Here is a 20,547-nt window from a genome sequence, read left to right as displayed (position 1 = left end):
GAAATCCAGCCTCAGGGGTGGGATTTGAGTCAGTGGGATTAGGCAACAAGAAGCATTGACCTCTGCTGCCAGGCATCTACTCAGCCCAGCCCAGACCTGTGCCCGGTCTGCCTCATATTGTCGTAGCCCTCCAGGCCCCCAAATACCTGTCCACCATCCACCACCCACCACATGCTGACTGACACAGGGACAGAGCCTCACCTGCCCTCTATAGGAAAACCAGGGTCGGTCTGGATCCTGGATGCCTCAGCCAGCTCACTCTCCTTGCTTTGATGACCTATTCTGACCACATACTTCCTGAGGGCCTTGACAGATGTCATTCTACAACTCATATTGGGGTGTGAGGAGGGCTACATAATCACTCCTGTCGGTGTCATTCCCACCAAATGAGAACTCACCTTCTGCCTGAGTACCTCTGAATTTTCTGTTCGGCAAGCAGGAACCTGGCTTGAGCCTACTCGGGTGTCCGGAGGGCAGAAGAAAAGGAGTGAAAGAAAGATGGGAAGTTTGGGAGGAAGGGATGGAGGAGATGTCACATACCAGAAATGTATCCACTGCTTGAGCACAGTGTACTCTGCTGTGGGAGGAGGGAAAGGTGGGAGGGGTAACGGGCTTGGGCATGTAGGGGGTGGGCCTCGGCCACTTTGTACCCTGCAGAGTGGGCAGCTTAGCAGATCTCTTCAAGGAAGTTCTCTTGGCCACTCCTGGCACGTCACACACGCCTGGAAGCATGCTCTTCACTCCCTTCCTGCCACCTCTTCACCTGGTAAGTCTCATTCCTCTCCTTGGTCATGGTCACCTTCCACGGGGGCGTGGGGTTCAGACTGCACATGTCACCACGCTATGCCAAGTACCAGGTTGGGGAGGCACATCACAGTGGCTGCAGTCCTGGTGGCCCTGTAGGCAGGAGGCGACTGACTCTGTTTTACAGAATGTGAAAGTGTCACGAAAAGACCCTGAGGAACGTGCTGTGTTGTGGGACACCATGGAGGAGCTGCTCCAGGAGCCAAAGCGTCCCCTAGGGGCTTGGAGGCATCGCTTCCAGAGACTGTTGGCGCATGTGGCCAAGTCCTTCAGGTAAGAGTTCGGGGCCACCCTGTGCCTCTCCCACTGCTCATAACCAAGGCCAGCCCACCCTTCCTGTCCAACCAAGGGACCCCCAGGCAAGTACTGAATTCCCAGGGCTCCCAAGGGTACACTTGCCACTCTGCTTTCCTTCTCAGGGGAGGATACCAGCCACTCTAAAGCTGAGACCACACAAGCTGTAGACACAGAGTCAAGAAGAGTGACCAAGACCCTCTGCTGCCGCAGGCCCCTCCTCTCCCCAGTGTCTCTGTCACTGAGCCTGAAATAAATGTGCCCGCACACTTCACAGTTGTTGTGCCATGATATCTGACGTCACTTTCTGCACCGACCACAGCCTCAGGTGCACTAGGGAGCGGCCCCTTTCGGGGGCTGGGGAGATGTGGAAGGGGTGCTCTGGCGTCTTCCTTAGCCCTCTATGCCTGCCCACCCTCCTACTTGAGGCAAGGCTGCTTGCTCGGGGAAGGGGTTTGTGGCTTCAGGGGCTGGTGGCCAAGTACCTGCGAGTTTCCTACCACTGACAGGGCTGACCCTCATTGGGCCCTTGCAGGCAGGAGTGGGGAATGAATGGCATGTCTCTTCCGCTGCAGTGCATGCAGCCTTCTCATGTGAGAAGGCCTGGGCAGTATCTATGTAGGGGGTGGGGGGGCGAGGCACGTGGAGGAAGACTCTGTGGATCCTATGCTAGGGCCTCAGGCCCAGGGCTCTCAAACACGCCTACCCCTCCTCAAGGCAGAGACTCTGCAAGAGACTGCCTTGCCTCCAACTACAGAGTGTTCCTCCCCATATGGGAGGAGAGTTTCTGCCTTCCTGGGGTGACCTTGAGATACACTGCAACATAATTTCCTCTGGACAAGGAACCGCTATACCGGAGGTTGGAGCACAGGGGGCCCTTCATCTTAACTCTGTGGAGGGGTCCTGTGAGAAACTGCAACACCAAGTGTCACAGAGGCCAGTGGAGTAACAGTTGGCCTTCAGACACAGCCTTCCTGGGGTGACCTTGAGATACACTGCAACATAATTTCCTCTGGACAAGGAACCGCTATACCGGAGGTTGGAGCACAGGGGGCCCTTCATCCTAACTCTGTGGAGGGGACTCTGTTAGAAATCTCAGTGCCAAAAATTATAGTTCCCCAGCCAATGCACCAGCAAATGGAATGTGAGGGATTCTTTGTTCATCTGCCACTAACATTGCTGTTTTCCTAGCCTGTGGGACCCTGTGCTCTGGACCTGCTCCAGGATGGGTGTCCCCTCTTCTTTCGGGCCAGCACTTGTGGACCATTTGGCCTAGGTTCTCAGGAAGTCACCGTCTCCTAGGCATGTTGGTGTTTTTTCCCAGCCTTTTTTGAAGTGTAATTGACAATTAAAAATATTACTCTGTTAAGCCATACAAGTGTGATGATTCCATAGGTGAAATGATTATCATGACCAAGCTAAACCACAAATCCCTCACCTCACAGTGTCACCACATTTCCTTTGTGACGAAAATATATAAGATCTACTCCCTTGCAAATTTCAAGTATACAAAGAAGCACTAACCAAATCTAAGTATGTACATATACGTATGTACGTTTATATGTAACCAAATATATAATTCATGCATTAATATGATTCAATGTGTGTATCTTTAAAACATGTTCAATATATATACTATGTACCATATTTCATAGATTGCATGAGTTATGTGTAACTACATAATGGAAAGCACCGTCATTATGGTATACGTTGATCTCATAATGCATTCAGTTTTTGTTCCCCATACTGAGCTTTGAACTCATTCTCTCGTGCTGAAAGGCAGGCGCACCATCTCTTGAGTCATGCCCCAGGCCCTTTTACAAATAAAAGTTTGTGCCCTTTGACCGGCATCTCCCATTTACCTTGTGCTTCCCTGACTTGGGTATCCCCTATTTTATACTTTTCTTTTCTGACTGGGACTGTTTTAGATTCCACATTGAAGTCAGACGATAGAGCATTTGTCTTTCTGTTTCTGACTTACTGCACTTGGCATAATGTCATCCGTGTTGTTGGAAATGACACAAAAATAGCAAGAGTTTCATCTTTTTGTTACTGAATAATGCTGCATTGTGTGTGCGTGTGTGTGTACATGTGTGTTTACAGAAAAAGAGGATACATTTTCTTTATCTATTCACCAATTGACAGACACTTGTACAGCTATTGTAAGTAATGATGCCTAACCGAGAGAATGAAGATATTTACTTCAAGCTACTGATACACATATATATACAACAGGGGTTGCTAGATTCTATGGTTGTAATACTTTCAACTTTTTGAGAAACATGTGTCTTGTTTTCCTTAATGGCTGTACCAATTCACATTAGCCAACACTGTAAAATGGTTAACTTTATTCCATACTTTCCCCAGTTCTTATCTCTTATCCTTTGAAATACCCACCCTAATAGTTGTGAGGTAATGTCATTGTGATTTTGATTTTCATTTCCCTGATGATTAGTGTTGAGCACTTTTTCCTATACCTGCAGACCATCTGTGGGTCTTCTTTTTAACAATGTCTATGTGAGTCCTTAGCCCACTTGTAAATTGGGTTTGTTTGGTTGGTTTTTTCTTTCTTTTTTTTTTTTTTTTTTTTTGGCTATCTAGTTGCATGAGTTTCCTATGTTTTTGAGCTGAATTCCTTATCAGTGTATGCATGAAAATCACGGTATTAACAATACCTACTCTGCTGAGAGATAGCTAGGAAGAGGATTCATAGGCTGCCAAAATGGTTGCTGTAGGTCATGGTATCTCAGATGAGATCAAAGGACTCGCCACTCCCCAACACTTGCAGCAGCAGCTCAAAAGTGCTCAAAAGTGTTAGAGGAACAGCCAGGAGAGAATCCGTACCTCAGTGAGAGTCACAGCTAGTGGTGGGTCTGGCCCTGGCCCCCAGATCTCCTGACTCTCGCTGGAGTGTTCTTTCCAGCACCTCCTTCTGCAAGACCTGGCCCTCTGGGGTTTGTAAGAGGCCCACTCCTATGAACAGAGAAGGGGGCTAGTTTGGTGCCATGTGTCATTCCAGTTATGCCTGGGAGGAGACAGGTGCAAAAGGGACTTAATGTTGACATATAACATTAGAAACTGAGGGCTAGTGCCACATCTCATCTGAACCTTGATTTCTACTTGAGGACAATCTTTCCAGCTTCACATAGTGCGGGTGAGGACTGAAAGCATCAACCACAATGTCACCCAAATGAAAAGCATCCACAAGAGAAGATACAGAAAATAAGCTGCAAACTGAAAGTAGAGACTGACAGCAAACATCTTCCTCAATTACATTGGAGTAAAAATCATATTTGCAACACACAGAGAACTCTGATGTGACAAGTCAGTGACACTTACAGAAGAACAAAGAATGTCAGAAGAAGGGAGCAAAGAATGTGAGTGGGCCATTTGTAGAAATGAAAAATGGCCAAGACGAAAGGAGGAGCAGTGCCATGTCATAAGCAGACTGGAAAGAACATAAAAACCACGTTCCATTTTTCAAACTGCGAATTGACAAAACACTAAAAATTTTAATGTTAGCAGGTGGGTCTCATGTAATGAAGTCCCATTGCTGGTATTGTGACCTGGTGCCCATTTTTGGAACAACATTCAGCAGGGGTTAACCAACTTTAGAACACTTATCCTACTGTGCAACTCCACGTTCTTTCTTCCCCTTGCTACAAAACAGAACTAGAGACAGGGTGGTGAACGCTGATGCTTCTCCCAGGTGTGGAGGCACATACCTCTAATCCCAGCACTTGGAAAGATGAGGCAGGAGGATCACCAGATTGAGGTCAGCCTGAGTTTCATAACTAGACTGTTGCCAAAACAAACAAACAACAACAACAACAACAAAAACCCCCAAACCACCTGGTACTTCTTATGCTAGAGCCGTTTGTCTGGTCTCAATGCCCGCCACTGGTTTCTAGAAAGCGGGTTTCCAGCTCTGTTTACACCCTAGGGCAGGCTCAAGGTCAGGACCCTGGAGAGTTCCCCAGGGCTGAACCCTTACTTTGATTTGAGTAGCCTGATTTAAAATTATAGCCGTTGCTTGCTTCGGCAGCACATACAGTAAAATTAGAACGATACAGAGAAGATTAGCATGGCCACTGTGCAAGGATGACAGGAAAATTCATGAAGCATTCCATATTAGAAAAGTAATAAAAAATAAAATGATAGCCAAGGGCTTCAAGGTCTGTGTAAGACACCGTTTTCTACATTATGTTTCCTCCAGTGCCCACCTTGGGTTTCACTAATGCATTGAAGGGACACCTGGAGTTTGATTATAGATCCTTAGCAGACCTGGGGCTCCAGTCCCTGGGAATTTGGGGGCAATCTGGGAGATCAGGCGGAGCCTCCCTGTCTACTTGTTGAATTTATTGACACGAGCAAGGAGCTGGGAAATGGAACAGTATGACTGACACATACTTGGGATTCAAATTCACTAAAGCTTAAAGTTACCAATGTACAAATCCATCTTCCCCCAAGTCTTTGGGTTTACAGTCAACAGTAATGTAAACATTAGGAACCATCACTTTCAATAATTCATTTAGTCATGTGTTAGGGTGGGGCTGGAAGCCTGGTGAGAAAGGATTCTAAGGCGAGTGGGAGAGAGGAAGGGACACAGGAGGCATCTCAGTGCATGAAGGAGTTGATGAGAATGTATCGACTGCATGAATACAAGTACTCATCTGCAGGAGGAGCAGGAGCAATGTAAGACAGGGACAGGAATGGAGTTCACAAAGGGGACCGCACATTAGCTTCTTTACCCGTGGTGGGATGAAAAGCTGTGCTGGCCTCTGGCATACAGTCCTTTCAGACACTATGTGCACATCACCCTTTCGGGAGGCCCTGAAGGTTTCTGGAACTCTGCTGCTGCGGAGTCATAAGCTGCATCTTCCTGCGGCCCCCAGAGAGGGGCCCTAGCGTGGCAGGCCTAGCAGCTTAACCCTTCATCTTTCAGGGGAGAGCAAACTCGCAGGCCTGTTGAGTCTGAGTTCTCTACGCTGTGACAGATTATTTGCCCCAGAAGGGCTGGGATCTGGGTCGCAGGAGATCACTTCTATGTGCAATGAGCCTAACTCTGGACCCACTGTGCCCATAGTGGCTCTCAATATCAAATTTATCAATTTGATAAATGACTGAAACAGTGCCAGGGCAATCCACGCAGGTTTTTCTCTATTTTAAAGAAGAGGACTGGCTCAGCTGAAGACAGCGCCCTATACTTATTTGTCATCACCCCAGAGAACACATCCAACAGCACAGGCTGGCCCAGGGAGCTCCATCTTCTGCAAAGCTTTGGGAAGGGCTGGTTGCAGAGAGCCTTGGTACGTGCGACCGAGTCCTTCAGGTGAAAGCCGGCCTCTGCCTCTCTCACTGCTCATAGCCAAGCCCAGCAGCCTCCCTTCTGTCCCAGCTCACCCCAGTCCAGGGACAAATTCCTCATGGTTCCTAACGGGCCCCCTTGTCTCTCTGCTTTCCTTCCTAGGGGAAACTGGAGACTCAGAAACTCAAGTCTCCTCTAAAGTCCCCAGGTCCTCACTTTCTGAATATCTGATTTGGAAAGTATGAAATACATGCTTCAGTTGGTATTCTTTCATAATATCTGTCATCCCTGTGCACAGGGATATCTACCTTGTGTGGTTTGGGTTGGTGTGCTTTGGTGAAAGTGGCTGGAGTGGTTCATTATGGAGACAAAGGACAGTAATTGGATGTAATTACACAGTAATCTGGGCCGCTACCCCTCTGCCTTGGAAGGATAGGGTTTTAGCTCCACTGCTGTGTGGATAATGGATGGAAAACTGTTTGTCCTCAAATATTTCATTGAGTGAGGAGGATGGGCAGTGGCTGAGTGGTAGCTGGAGGGCCAGGGCAGAGGGTTGTGGGTTGAGGCTCATGGATGTAGTAGGGTCAGAAGGAGAGAAGATGCCCCAGAAGCCACAGTAAGGATCTGGAAGCATTAAATTCTCTTCTAACCACAATAATCTCCTCCCTGCCCCCAGTGAGAGTCCCAGAGCACATGGCCTCGTCCTTCACCTCAGGCTGTCATCTCCCATTCTGATACCTTGTCACTTTGTAAGCTGCCTTTGGAGTGTACTGTAATAAAATAGCAGCAGGGGAAGAGCCAGTCTGCTTGCTGGTCCTGAAAAAAGGCCCAGCTGCTCTGGAACTGATCTGCTCCTGGCTGATGATGTGCCAAGGGATATTGGCACCTGTGGTTCTGGCCCTCGTGCCTGATGGATCTCTTTGGCTCCTGGGAATCGTGCGTTCCCCATGCCCCATTACTTAATGTGTGTGCCTCCCAGACGCACCTGGAGATGTGGACGGCAGGAGCCACTAGAGCCTACCCCTTGCCTTCTGTTTCCCACTTTTAGAGTTTTGTCCTACTGTCACATCAAATCCACAGAGAAACAGAGAGTAATACAGCAGCTGCCACTGTTTACTTACTACCTGCGCAGTAAGCTCTTCAGATCTCCCTTAGATTTCAGTTAAATATTTTGGAGACAGATAAAGCCTGTCCAACCTATATGCACTCCTGTCCTCCCTGCAGGAGGTTCCCCCACTCTGGGTGTCTGAATACTGCCAAAGCTCCATGAAGTTCCAGAGCAGCTCCCTCTCTGGCATGGGAGCTTCTATATTGCCTTAGGAGAGACCTGGATGCTTCCCGTGACCATGGGAGACTCCTCCTAGAATCCCAATTCAGAAGGCAAAAACTGGCACATCTCAGCAGCTTTCACAGACAACCCAGGACCCAACCCTCTCACACCTATAACCTTTATTTTTCTTTTTTCTGTTTCTTTTTTTTTTTTTTGCTGAGGTGCCTATGTATTTTTCCAGGAGAGTTGAGAAGCAACATCTGGGCCCCAACTCTGCCCAAATGACAGGAGGGTTCTGCTCACATGAGGGGAGGGGGTTGGCACCTTGTCAAGTACTGTCACAACTCATGTGCTCAGTGACCTGGAATGTCTGGTGAGGGTTGGCTGGAAGGCAGGATCTGGCAGACCAGAGTCCGGGAAGACCCATACAATGGTCATGCTGGATGGAGGAGATCACAAGACCACACAGCACACAGCGAGGTGCCCCCTCAGCCATTCACTCCATCAAGGTGCTGGACAGCTGAAGGGCTCACTACATCCAGGTGGGGCAGGACTTAGTGTGGTATGAGTGTGGTTATACGAGTGTGACTTCTGCTTCCATCTTGCAGGCATTCATTCTCTCTCCGACTCTTCCCGCATGCTCGACTGATCGACAAGGGCAGCCAGCAAGGAGCTGATGGCATCTCTGTCCAACAGCTAGGGAAAAATTGAGGCCTTTGGAAGTGGAATCTGCCAGGACGCACATGAATGGTTCTTCAGTGGAGCCCTGAGATCCGACCGCTGCGCCAGGGCTGACACCTGGATTGCAGCCTGGGCTCAGACAGCCTGGAAGCAGAGGACCCAGTTAAGCCATGCCTTGGGCCCTGATCCACAAAACTCAGAGAGATAAACTGCTCATTCTTTTAAGCTGCTAAGCTTGGGGTAATTGGTTATCTATCCATCAACATGAAGTAAGACAGGAGGAATAGCTGGTGGCCGTGGACTGTGTGCAAAACAGGGAAGGCCTGACAGACCTGGAGGGAGTCTGAGGTGCCAGGAGGTGCAGGGTGTGCCCACATTTTAGTCACACTCAGGGGAAGTTGCAGCCTTGGTACTAGTTGTCTGCGCGACCTTGAACAAATCACATGAGGCCTTGACCTCACCACTTTTGTGAAATTTGACTGACACTCAACTTGCAGGACTGTGCGAAAACAAGCACCAGTTCATGTAAGTCACAGGACAGAGTGTCTGGTACACACTAGGCCTTTAGCAGATGACAGGCAGGACTACTAGTGTCGTTGGTCTGGGACCCTATATCCTCTTCTCTGGAGCTCCCCAGCCACTCGGGAGGGTCCAGTGTTCAAAAAGTAACTGCAGGCAGAACATCTTCCCAGCATGCAGCACAAAAGCATTTGTTCTCCTGGAAGGGAGGCAGATGAGAGTGGATACTTTTGTAAAGAATTCTGATGTGAGGGAGGCAGCCTTATCAGGATGCAGGGTGAGGCCATATCTCGTACGCAAAGGACCAAATGTCTCCTTTGTCCCTCCTACCTCCCTCTCTCCCTTCTCCCCTCCTGTGTCCTTCTGCCTTCCTCAATCTGCAATTCCCTCTCTCCCTCCCCACTCCTTCCTTGACTTCCTGTCTCTCAGGTGCCTGATTCCAAAATCCTGCCCCGCAATTCTGCCTCCTTTCATTCATTTCACCCATGCTGAAAACCCAGCCCTTCCCTATTGTTGTTCTGCTTGTATTCTAGATAAAGCCCTATCAATGTCCTCTATGTGCTGGCCTCCAGCTCCCATGGGATTTGGAGCACAGGATCTGGGCACTGGTATCTAGGGCTTGGTGGCCGCCATTCCAGCTTCTCCATCATGCCGTGGAAGTGGTGCACCCAGAAGGTCCGGTCTACACACAGGCACAGGAGTCCAGCACACATTCCTGGCAGCCCTGGAGACTTTCCTCTCCATCACCCACACTGAAGTGAGATGACCGTGTAAGGGTCCCTATCTAACTGGAACAGAAAGTTCACTTATTCCTCACAACCGCCTTCTGAAAATATTGACTCTGCTCTTCTAGTGTAGCCTCAGGTTTCACTGAAGCATGTCTAAAATTTGCCTTCAGTCTCCCAAAACAACTTTCCATTTGGCTTTGCCTCAGGGCCTTTATCCTTATGGATCTCCTCTGGAACCAACTGTCCTTATTCAGTCTTTTTTTTTTTTTTTGGCAGTACCAGAGCTTGAACCCAGGGCCTCACACTTGCTAGGTAGGTGCTAGTGCTGCTTGAGCGAGCCACTCCTCCAGTCCTTGTCTAATGATGAGTGTTTTGAGAAAGGGTCTCATGAACTATTTGCCTGGGTCTGGCTTTGAACCGCGATTCTCTTGATCTCTGCCTCCTGAGTAGCTAGGATTACAGGCGTGAGCCACTGGCACTCAGCTTCTTTATTCACCCTTTTGAGCATCCTTTGGATCTCTACGTTCTTACTCCTCTAAAGAACCCTCCCTTCTTACCAGGTCACCACAGCCCTTGGGCACATGATCTGCTTCTATTGTGCATACACATACCGTGTACTCTTGTCTATCATAACATTTTGCACACTGAACTGTCACCTCTGGCAGGTTTATCTGCATGGCTGCCCATACTCAGACTATCATCTCCTGGGCAGGAGCACAGCCTTGCTTGTTCGGGAACAACTCGTACTGAACAGAGAGCCTCTTACTATTTGTTGACAAAAGGAATGAACTTTGGGCCTGGGTGTCTGTCCACTAAGGCTTTGTTGTGTGTATACTCTCTGTCCTGGAACAAGGGTGAATAGGATCCTTTCTATTCCCTTCAATATGGAGCGGACTGAATCCCACCCAGCAGAACTGGCCATTTCCTGTGCCTGTGTTGAGAGCAGCCTTCCTGGAGGTGCTGAGGGCATTTTTTTTTTTTGGCATTCTAGAAATGAATCTGGGCTGATGGAGGGGCTCAAGTAGTAGAGCACCTGCCTAGAAAGCGTGAAGCGCTGAGGCCCTGAGTTCAAACCCAAGTACCACCAAAAATTAGTTAATTAATAAAATAAAACCACCAGAAACGCATCTGGGCTGACCATATGTAAGTAGGGCAGAGGATGGGATACTGCACGGACCACAGAGAGTGCCAAGGGTCAACGGTCAAGGGTCAAGGGAGGAGCTTTTGAAAGCCCCTTCCTCCCTTCTTCCCTTCACAACAGTGCTTGGAAAGAGACCCTTGGATGTGATGGCGTCACCCTCCAACCGTTGAGATGAGAAGGCAGGAGGCATCACTGGGCAGACAACAGTAGAAACCCGAGTGTCACTGAAAGGTGTTAATGTAGTAGGGCTTGGAGAAAAGAAGCCCTCGCCTCTCTTCCCACCCCAACACACACACACACACACACACACACACACACAGAACCAGCCCAGAAGGTACCAGACACTGGTTAGGCACTGACACAGCCTCACACCTGAACACCACTCTGGCTGTGGAGTCTGGCTTCCATGACCTTCCTTGGGCTCTCCTTGCCCTGATGACCATTTGCAAAGGCTTTTGGTTTCTGGACCCTCTCTGCTTCAGGGGAAGACATGTTTTATCTGTTAGTGTCAGTTACAATCACAGCCACAGTGTCCACACTTGACTCTCACCAGAGAGATTCATTTCCTCTCGTTGACCTTGAGCAAGGTGGTACACCTTTCTGAGTTTCCATTTCCCATATGTGAAAAATGAAACCTTTGACTAAGTGATCTCCAAATTCCCGTTCATCAGCACATTCTGTGATCCTGTGGCTCAGGGGACTGGTACACTCCCAGCTACATGCACTGCCAGCCCATCGCCTAGTAGCAAGACCCTTGAGGGCACAGCTGCCCTAGGGCTAGGTCTCCATTGGGCACCCCTTGGCTCCATGCCCTTAGACACGGCCTGAAACCACCAGCCCGGCCTCTCATCCTGCCCCAAACTGTCACCTTTCATGGCCCAGAGCTACAAAATGGGTGGCATGAATAGCATTCCCCAGGACAGGATTTAGGTGACATATCAGTCTTATGTCCCAGGGCAGACTTCACAAGCTCCAGACCATGCCTGGACATGCCCTAGAAGATTCTTGAGAGCTGGTCCAGTCCTGAGTGATCACCCTCCCTCTCAAAAACTGTGGCCACAGACTCAGGGTATCTGTGGGACACAACTTTCTACTCCTTGCTGCCTCTGGGAGACAAGCTTAATTTCTACAAGCACAGAATAGAAACCTGGGTCTGCTTATTAGCAGTTTTATGACGTCACCTACTCACCTGTTCTCTCACATCCACGACTCTTCCTCTCCTCTTTGCCCTTCTAACTTCTTTCCTCACTCATTCCAGGTATGGAATTCTCTGGAACACTACACTGACTCCATGATGATCCCCCAGGGCTGGGGAATGCCCTGACTGAGTGAGCACTCTCATGGCCCCTGCACTTCCATCACTTTCTGGTGTCCTGGTGCCTTTCGTGGTCTCTCCGGGCCCAGGCCCCTGGAGACCACCCTTGAGTACGACCTCCAGGGCTGACTAGCCTGGGAAATTTACTCTGTATTTCAGGGATGCATTTATCTCAACACCTCTCATATTTCCCGCATCAAACTGGCAACTCTTTCAGGACAAACAATATCAAGAGCAATGGTGAAGGACAACAAATAGTATCCTATGTTGCTCATGGCAGTAGGAGATTTTTTCCTCCTCCTTGGAGACTCATTGACCTATGGTTACTTGTTTAAATGTGGGGTTTTACCCTACAATTCCATTTCCATGGATTTTTCCAGAGAAATGCAGGCTCTGTGAAACATGGATACTTGAAAAACATTTGAAGACATTAGAAATGATAACAATAAAACCAGGAGCCTGAGAAAGGTGCTTATGTGTAGAAATAAAGAATTATGGCACATCAGACAGACAAATATCGCATGTTTTCACTCAGACGTGGACTCTAGACCTGACAAAATAGTACTATCACATGACTGCAAATGGGGGATTGTTTGGGGGGTGGTAACCCCCGGATGGGAGGAGGGGAATTAGAGGGTGCCGGGGATGGGGAGGGTGAGGGTGAGTATGATCAGAATACTATATAGATATAGACATAGGTATGAAAATTGCACAATGAAATCCACCAAAAATGATAAAATGAGTGGGTAGGAGCCAGAGTGACTAAAATGTGCAATAATGGTGGGGTGAATTTGATTACAGTTTCTTCTATGCATGTTGCAAATATCACAATGAAGCACCTTTGTATAATTAATTTATGCTAATAAAGTTGAATTGGTTATGATGTTAGTGAAAGTATCTGGCACATAAAGAACTCAATAAATTCAGATGGAATTAGGGAAAAAAAGAATAGTGGCACACGAGTTATACCCCTATGCAGAAGTTGAGAACGTTGGGGTACATTTCCATGAATTGACAGGCAAAGGTCACTCTGAGTTCTTGTGAAATGGGAAGGACAAATGCCATATAGATTCTGCAGCATGAGCCAACATTTTGTATGGCCACAAATAGCAGAACCGTGGGTATCCACAAGAGTGTGTCGATGTATGTCAATGCAGTAGTGAGGAATTCTTCCTGAAAGATGAACCTTTTTCCCTTTGGTGATGCTGGAAGCTAAACCCAGGGCCTCGCACACGCCAGGCAAGTGCACTGCCACTGAGCGGCATCCCCCATGTATTGATAAATTCTTGAAGACACACATTACATAGATGGTGAGGGCAGTGGTGATGGAGTGCAGGAGATAAGGGGTGCTACCATTTGATCTGTACCGTTAGGGTGGTTTTTGGTGAGAACGTCCAGTAGGATTGTTTCTGTAAGCAAGACAATATTTAAAGGAGATGACACAACCGTGTCTTGTGTGTTTTATGAAAAAGAACTGCTATTTGTAATCATAAGAATGACTTCCTCTCTTCTAGAAGCTTCTGAGAACCTGCTTGTGAGTCAATGGCATTTCAGCGAGATCTTCCTATACACCCGCTGCTCTCACACACGTAATTACCTATGATTTATCCTGTCCAGTCTCAAGACTGACATGATCCAGTTGAACCCTCTTCCCTGTAATAACCACTCCAAATGAAAACATTCAACTGTGTCTTCAATCCCCACACTCTTGTTCATCTCTGCACCATATGAAGCTGGGGGCTGGCATGGTAGGTACGTACAGTAGGAGAGTCTTGCTACAGCCCCTCCTGGACTCTCCCTAGAACTCTGGGTCCATTTGAAACACTTGCACAGAGATAACTTACGTTCTTCAAAGAGATTCAGAATGAAAAGAAAATCCAACCTGGTCAGCAGGGTTGGTGACCTCGTCCCGCATCATTCTCCAGGAGTAGGCAACCTGGCCACCCAAACCAGCCCTGGACCCATTTCTTAGAGAAATCCCAAGAGGGTGCATTAATCTGCTCCGGCTGCCATGACAAAATACCAGAGGCTGGAAGATTTGCAACAACAGAAATTTATTTTCTCATGGCTCTGCAGGCTGGGGAGTCCAAGATCCAGGCGTTTCCCAGAGGTGTGGTTTCTGATGAGGGCTTCATGCTTTGCCTCCATCTCCCCAAACCTTCACATGGCCTTTCCACAACGTGAGTGTGCATGTCGAGAAAGAGAGCACGTTCTCAGGTGTCTCTTCGTATAAGGACATCCATCCTCTCCAAGCAGGGTCCCGCTCTTATGACCACACTTAACCTGAAGCGCCCCTAAAGGCTCTACCTTTGAATACGGTCACATGGGGGTTAGGGCTTCAACATAGGAATTGTGAGGGGACACAATTCAGTCCACAGCTGTTGGCAAAGATATTGTTGCTGACCTTGACCTTCTGGTTCTCTGCTTCCCTGATGTCCAAATCACGGATGTTGTTACCTTAACATACTGACAGGTGCAACTGGCCCCTGACATATTGACAGGTGCAACTGCTAAAGCAGTTGACTACCAATCCCAGGGTTATGAATGGAGTGGTGGTGGTGGGGGGGGTGACTCCCTACGCCCAGAGACCCAGCTCACTGTTGTCACTGCTTTAGGAATCATCACTGAAGTCACAAACCCTGAACCAGGCCCTGGGCACGCCTAGAATACCCTAAAGAGCAAGACCTTGGGAGGGATTCCCAGGACTGATCCTGCTGCCTGAGAAAATTTATTATTTATTCAGAAACCCCAGCATAAGGGGCTCAGGGTCTCTGAGGGGACAGTTTTCTAGCCTTATCCTGCCACCTGGTGGTCTCTTCGTATGTCAACAAATGCACAGAAAGAAAACTGGACTTTGATTATGGACACTAGACAAAATTGGGCCTTTCTCCCTGTGAGTATGGGCGTCTTTCCAGGAGTTGGGAAGATTCTTCCTACTTACCAATCGAGTTTCATTATATGAGGATGAAAGCAGTTCAGAGAAATGAAAGCAGAGTTATTTGGGTCTTCACTTCTATTTGTTGTTTTCAAGTTAGCAATTTAAATCTAGCTTTTTGTGAAGTGCTTAGCCACAACATACCAACCTGTTGTTATGTTCACATAGAGAGTCATATGTAAAAATCAAAACCCACTTCACTAGTTCATCAGTTTATATTCCACTACCTCCTGAGTTTCCGAGGAATGCTGTAGTAAGAAAGCTCATAAGACTCCTAGATGGGAAAGGGAGCTAGCAAGGACAGGGGTGAGACCTCTTCGCTCTGGGAACAAGTTTCTAAGTATTTTGCAAAAGTTACATGGCAATTCTTGAGATTTTATTAAGAAGTCTGTGCAAAACAGGCAATTATTTACATGAAAGCTAAGGATTGTTTTCACCTCTGATTGGCAGTTGACTTCCACATCCCAGTGTTACTAATGGAGCAGGGGAGTGAGTTCCTAAGCCCAGAGACGCCGCCCACTGGCATCACTGCCTTACCGTTCATCGCTGAAGTCACAAACCCTGAACCAGGCCCTGGCCACGCCCAGGAACACCTTAGAGTGCAAGACCTTGGGATGAGGCGCTGAGATTGATCCAGGTGCTGACAAGGTTCATTCAGAAACCACAGCCTGAGGAGCTCAGGGTGTCTGACCCTTGTTCTGCCATCTGGTGGTCCATTCGTAGGTCAACAAGTGCACAAAAAGTGCACTCTCCCTATGAGTTTCTAAGGGTTTCCCCAAACTTGCCTGGAAGTTCGTGAGATTTTGTTAAGCGGTTTGTGCAAAGCTAAGGATTTTTTTTTTAACCTCTGATTTGCACAGGAATCCCATGAACCTCAAGGCTATCTGGGACCATTTGCACGCTCCACTCTGGGGCATGAGCAACACCTGACTGCATGGTTCTGTGACAACATCTCTGATGTCGCTAATCATCACTTCACAAGTCGGTGATGCCCTGACTGGCTGAAGGGGTGCTCCGTGTGAATCCCATCCCCAGTGTCAGAGGTCTTGATGACCTCTTCTCCAGTTCCTTCCCCTAACCTTAGCTTTATCGCTCTGGGTCCATCTTGAGCTCTGGTGTGACACCCCTAGAACAGAGGTGATGGCCAACCTCCAATGTTAGCTTTACCTTTGACATGCATCCATGGCTCAAGCAAAGCATCCTCCCTTTCCCACCACACTTTGAAGATACCTTAAAGGGCTTTCACTACCCACCCACTACTCAGAAATTACGCATCTGACATATTAGGCTTCCTCATGATATCACCTATGAGATTCACTGTTAAATGAGTGAAATCCACTGTAGAGTACCATGACACTAGTGTCTCAATGAAATAGGGTGAAAATGTCTCCGTTTTCCTGGCACTGACACATTATCACAAGTAGGACTTTCGGTGATCAAATCACAAGGGTCTCAGAAACACTGGAAACATGAGTGACCACTACATGCAGGCCATCAAACACTGTCAAAGAAAATGAGCAATCCCTACAAGTCTTCATGTCATGTTCTCACAGTGAAGCCCTTCTGTGACCTTCTACTCAGGAAGCAGAAAACTGGCTTGAGACTGCTGGGGTTGCCACGTGGAAGGAAAAAAGGACAGAAATAAACATTGGAGGAGTGGGAGTGAGACAGGGGAATGGAGGAGATGTCGCATACAGAAATGTATCCACTGCTTGAGCACAGTGTACTGTGCTATAGGAGGAAGGAAAGATGGAGTGGAGGAAGGGGACAAGGGTGTTTTTGCACCCTGCAGAGTGGGCAGCTTAGCAGGTCTCTTCAAGGAAGTTCTCTTGGCCACTCCTGGCACGTCACACACGCCTGGAAGCATGCTCTTCACTCCCTTCCTGCCACCTCTTCACCTGGTGACTCTCATTCCTCTCCTTGGTCATGGTCACCTTCCACGGGGGCGTGGGGTTCAGACTGCACATGTCACCAAGCTATGCCCAGTACCGGGTTGGGGAGGCACATCACGGTGGCTGAAGGAGCTCAATGGATGGCAGTCCTGGTGGCACTGTAGGCAGGAGGCGACTGACTCTGTTTTGCAGAATGTGAAAGTGTCACGAAAAGACCCTGAGGAACGTGCTGTGTTGTGGGACACCACGGAGGAGCTTTCCTATGGGCGTGGCAAGCTCCGGGAGCCAAAGCGTCCCCTAGGGGCTTGGAGGCATCGCTTCCAGAGACTGTTGGCGCATGTGGCCAAGTCCTTCAGGTAAGAGTTCGGGGCCACCCTGTGCCTCTCCCACTGCTCATAACCAAGGCCAGCCCACCCTTCCTGTCCAACCAAGGGACCCCCAGGCAAGTACTGAATTCCCAGGGCTCCCAAGGGTACACTTGCCACTCTGCTTTCCTTCTCAGGGGAGGATACCAGCCACTCTAAAGCTGAGACCACACAAGCTGTAGACACAGAGTCAAGAAGAGTGACCAAGACCCTCTGCTGCCGCAGGCCCCTCCTCTCCCCAGTGTCTCTGTCACTGAGCCTGAAATAAATGTGCCCGCACACTTCACAGTTGTTGTGCCATGATATCTGACGTCACTTTCTGCACCGACCACAGCCTCAGGTGCACTAGGGAGCGGCCCCTTTCGGGGGCTGGGGAGATGTGGAAGGGGTGCTCTGGCGTCTTCCTTAGCCCTCTATGCCTGCCCACCCTCCTACTTGAGGCAAGGCTGCTTGCTCGGGGAAGGGGTTTGTGGCTTCAGGGGCTGGTGGCCAAGTACCTGCGAGTTTCCTACCACTGACAGGGCTGACCCTCATTGGGCCCTTGCAGGCAGGAGTGGGGAATGAATGGCATGTCTCTTCCGCTGCAGTGCATGCAGCCTTCTCATGTGAGAAGGCCTGGGCAGTATCTATGTAGGGGGTGGGGGGGCGAGGCACGTGGAGGAAGACTCTGTGGATCCTATGCTAGGGCCTCAGGCCCAGGGCTCTCAAACACGCCTACCCCTCCTCAAGGCAGAGACTCTGCAAGAGACTGCCTTGCCTCCAACTACAGAGTGTTCCTCCCCATATGGGAGGAGAGTTTCTGCCTTCCTGGGGTGACCTTGAGATACACTGCAACATAATTTCCTCTGGACAAGGAACCGCTATACCGGAGGTTGGAGCACAGGGGGCCCTTCATCTTAACTCTGTGGAGGGGTCCTGTGAGAAACTGCAACACCAAGTGTCACAGAGGCCAGTGGAGTAACAGTTGGCCTTCAGACACAGCAGTAATGGTGTGGGTTGACTTCAGAGGGCCCCATGAAAGTGATTCGATTTGCTTTTTCTACAGACTGGGGAGCTGGATCCTCCTTGTCTCCCAAGTTGGGGTTCTTGTCCTTCATGGGTGGGCACCTTTATTGCCTCCACCTGCCCAGTGAAGTGCCACCCTCTGGAGGAACCACTGCCCAGCAGGGTTACCATCTTCCCTGCTGCCACATTCTCTGCCTTCCTCATGTTTCCGTCCCATTAAGACAAAATAAATCTTGAAATATGTGCTGGTTTTTGTGTCGATATCTTTCCTACATGTCTACAGAGATATTAACCTCTTTGGGATGAGGTTGGCTGTTGCAGAGGGGGAGGGTTTTATGACATAGCTACAGGGTTGGACCCACAAACTTGGTGCTTGCTGTGGGACAGTCATGCTTGTCCCTAAGTACCTGTTAGGACAGTGGCCTACAGACAATGTTTTCCCACAGATATCTTTTTGTGACCCTGAGGAAGGCTATGAGATATAAGAATGAGAAAAAATAGAACATCCTTCCCTGGCCAAACATATAAGCCTTCCTAAGTGACAGTAGATGTGGGCTGTAAATAGGGAGTGGGTGTCTTGGGACCTGAACAAGTCCTTCAGTTGAGATACACATAATCAGCCTCACACATGCCCCCAGAGGAAGACGGAGCCCAGCCAAAACACTTCCCCTTTGGCCTGAGACTGCACATTCACGTATTCTGATCCCCCACCACCAGCAGCCTTCCCTTCATGTCAGCAGAGGAACGTAAATGAGCGAGGGGTGGCAGTGCAACGTTGTCTGGACCCTACATATCCTAGGGGTGACCCCGAGAAAACTGGTGCCTGATCCCATGGCGTTTGCGTGTAGGGGACAAGAGGTTTCCCAAGGCCTGCCAGTACGTATGTAAAATAAGTACATCAACCCCCTAAGGATCAAAGATAACTCTAAATCAATTATCGTGACCATGAGACCCAGAAGGGGCCATTCTAGGACGTGGAGAATGCTGGTCTTTAAAAGCGATGTGGTGCTGGCCTTGATAATTTGGTAGCGTTGCGATTTTCACCAGCTCCCTCTCTGCTTAAAAGGCCTCTGCAGCATCCTGAGCCAAGCAAATCAGGCTTGAGCTCCTCACATTGACCACCAGGGCTCTTCTTAGCTCCGCTCCAGGCTACCATAGACTTGTCTCTCCCCTCTACCGACAGTGTTCCTGAAACACGGGCAGGACCACTCATATATTCCAGCAGCCAGGCCTTACTTAAATCAAAAAACAAACAAACAAAACCCTCACTGTATTCCTAACATAACACACTGAGCTACAACTCTCCCACACTACAGGGGAGAACCTCTGCTCAGCGGGTTCTGGGATTCAGCCCCGGTGAGTGGACACTTAGCCCCTGACCCATCACTCCTTAAAGATGATGAATGAAGAGCTCCTGGGGCGTGCAGTGCAGAACCCGCCCAATCACCTTGAGTCCAGGACAGCTACCTGACATGCTGCAGGTGGACTTTTCTTCTTGTTCTCCAAGGCTCAGGTCCCTCTCTCCAAGTTTCACTCTTGGCCCTCAAGTCCATCAACTGAGGAGACTGGCTACTGCACATGTCCTTACACCCAGACCATCTCTCTCTAGTTTCCTCAAATTCTAACCTTCCCGTTCCATCGAAGAACATGGATTTCTCCAGGGGCCCACGGTACCCTGCTTCAGGGCCTTTGTGCTTTTTCACTCCTCCTTAGATCTAACATGATCCTCACTCCAGAAAAGCCTCCTGGCTCAGCTGCCCACCTCCCGGGGTTGGATGCCTCTCCTCCAGGCTGCCTTACCACTTGCTTCATGTCCTGGTCCCCGTCTTAACTACACTGGCACATCTGGCTGATTTACTTACATGACAGCCCCAACTAGACACTCAGAAGTAGGGCAGACGCCGAGTCCGCTGTTTTCTTGTGTCTTCAGTGCCCGGCACAGTGCCTCATATACAGTCTACATCGGCAACAAATGTGTGTTGAATGAATGAGTCCAGGAGCAAAGCGTCTAATTCATTACATTTTTATTTTCCTCTACATTCCAGAGAACTAAGCAAATACAAGTGAGTATCCGTTGTGTTTGTACGTCAGGTGCCCAGCCACTTTTTATTTTATCTTTCTGTATTTGCGGGGGGGGGGGAGGGTTGGGGGGGGTCACCGTGATGTAAATTCCTTCAGATTTTCCAAGAACAGCTTACTGCCATACTCTAATAAGTTTCAAGACATAAAATGGCAGAGTGTCACCATTTTCTTATGAAACAGCAAATCTCTCCTGAAACTGAAATAAGGA

The 20,547-nt window shown here is 48.8% G+C and overlaps 1 protein-coding gene and 1 non-coding gene across 2 annotated transcripts in view; one reads left to right on the top strand and one right to left on the bottom strand.

Annotated features, from left to right (window-relative positions):
* The window catches only part of LOC141419460 (doublesex- and mab-3-related transcription factor C1-like), a 54,934-nt gene that overhangs the window by 30,381 nt on the left and 4,006 nt on the right, over positions 1-20,547 (bottom strand). The window lies entirely within an intron of this gene.
* On the top strand, positions 5,128-5,234 carry LOC141420040 (U6 spliceosomal RNA). The gene has a single exon (XR_012444749.1). It is a non-coding gene; the product is annotated as a U6 spliceosomal RNA (small nuclear RNA).

The sequence above is a fragment of the Castor canadensis genome, chromosome X (genome assembly GCF_047511655.1).
Source record: "Castor canadensis chromosome X, mCasCan1.hap1v2, whole genome shotgun sequence".
Taxonomy (NCBI): Eukaryota; Metazoa; Chordata; class Mammalia; order Rodentia; family Castoridae; genus Castor; species Castor canadensis.
The sequence above is the reverse complement of the archived record's forward strand: the minus strand, read 5'-3'. Positions and strand labels throughout refer to the sequence as shown.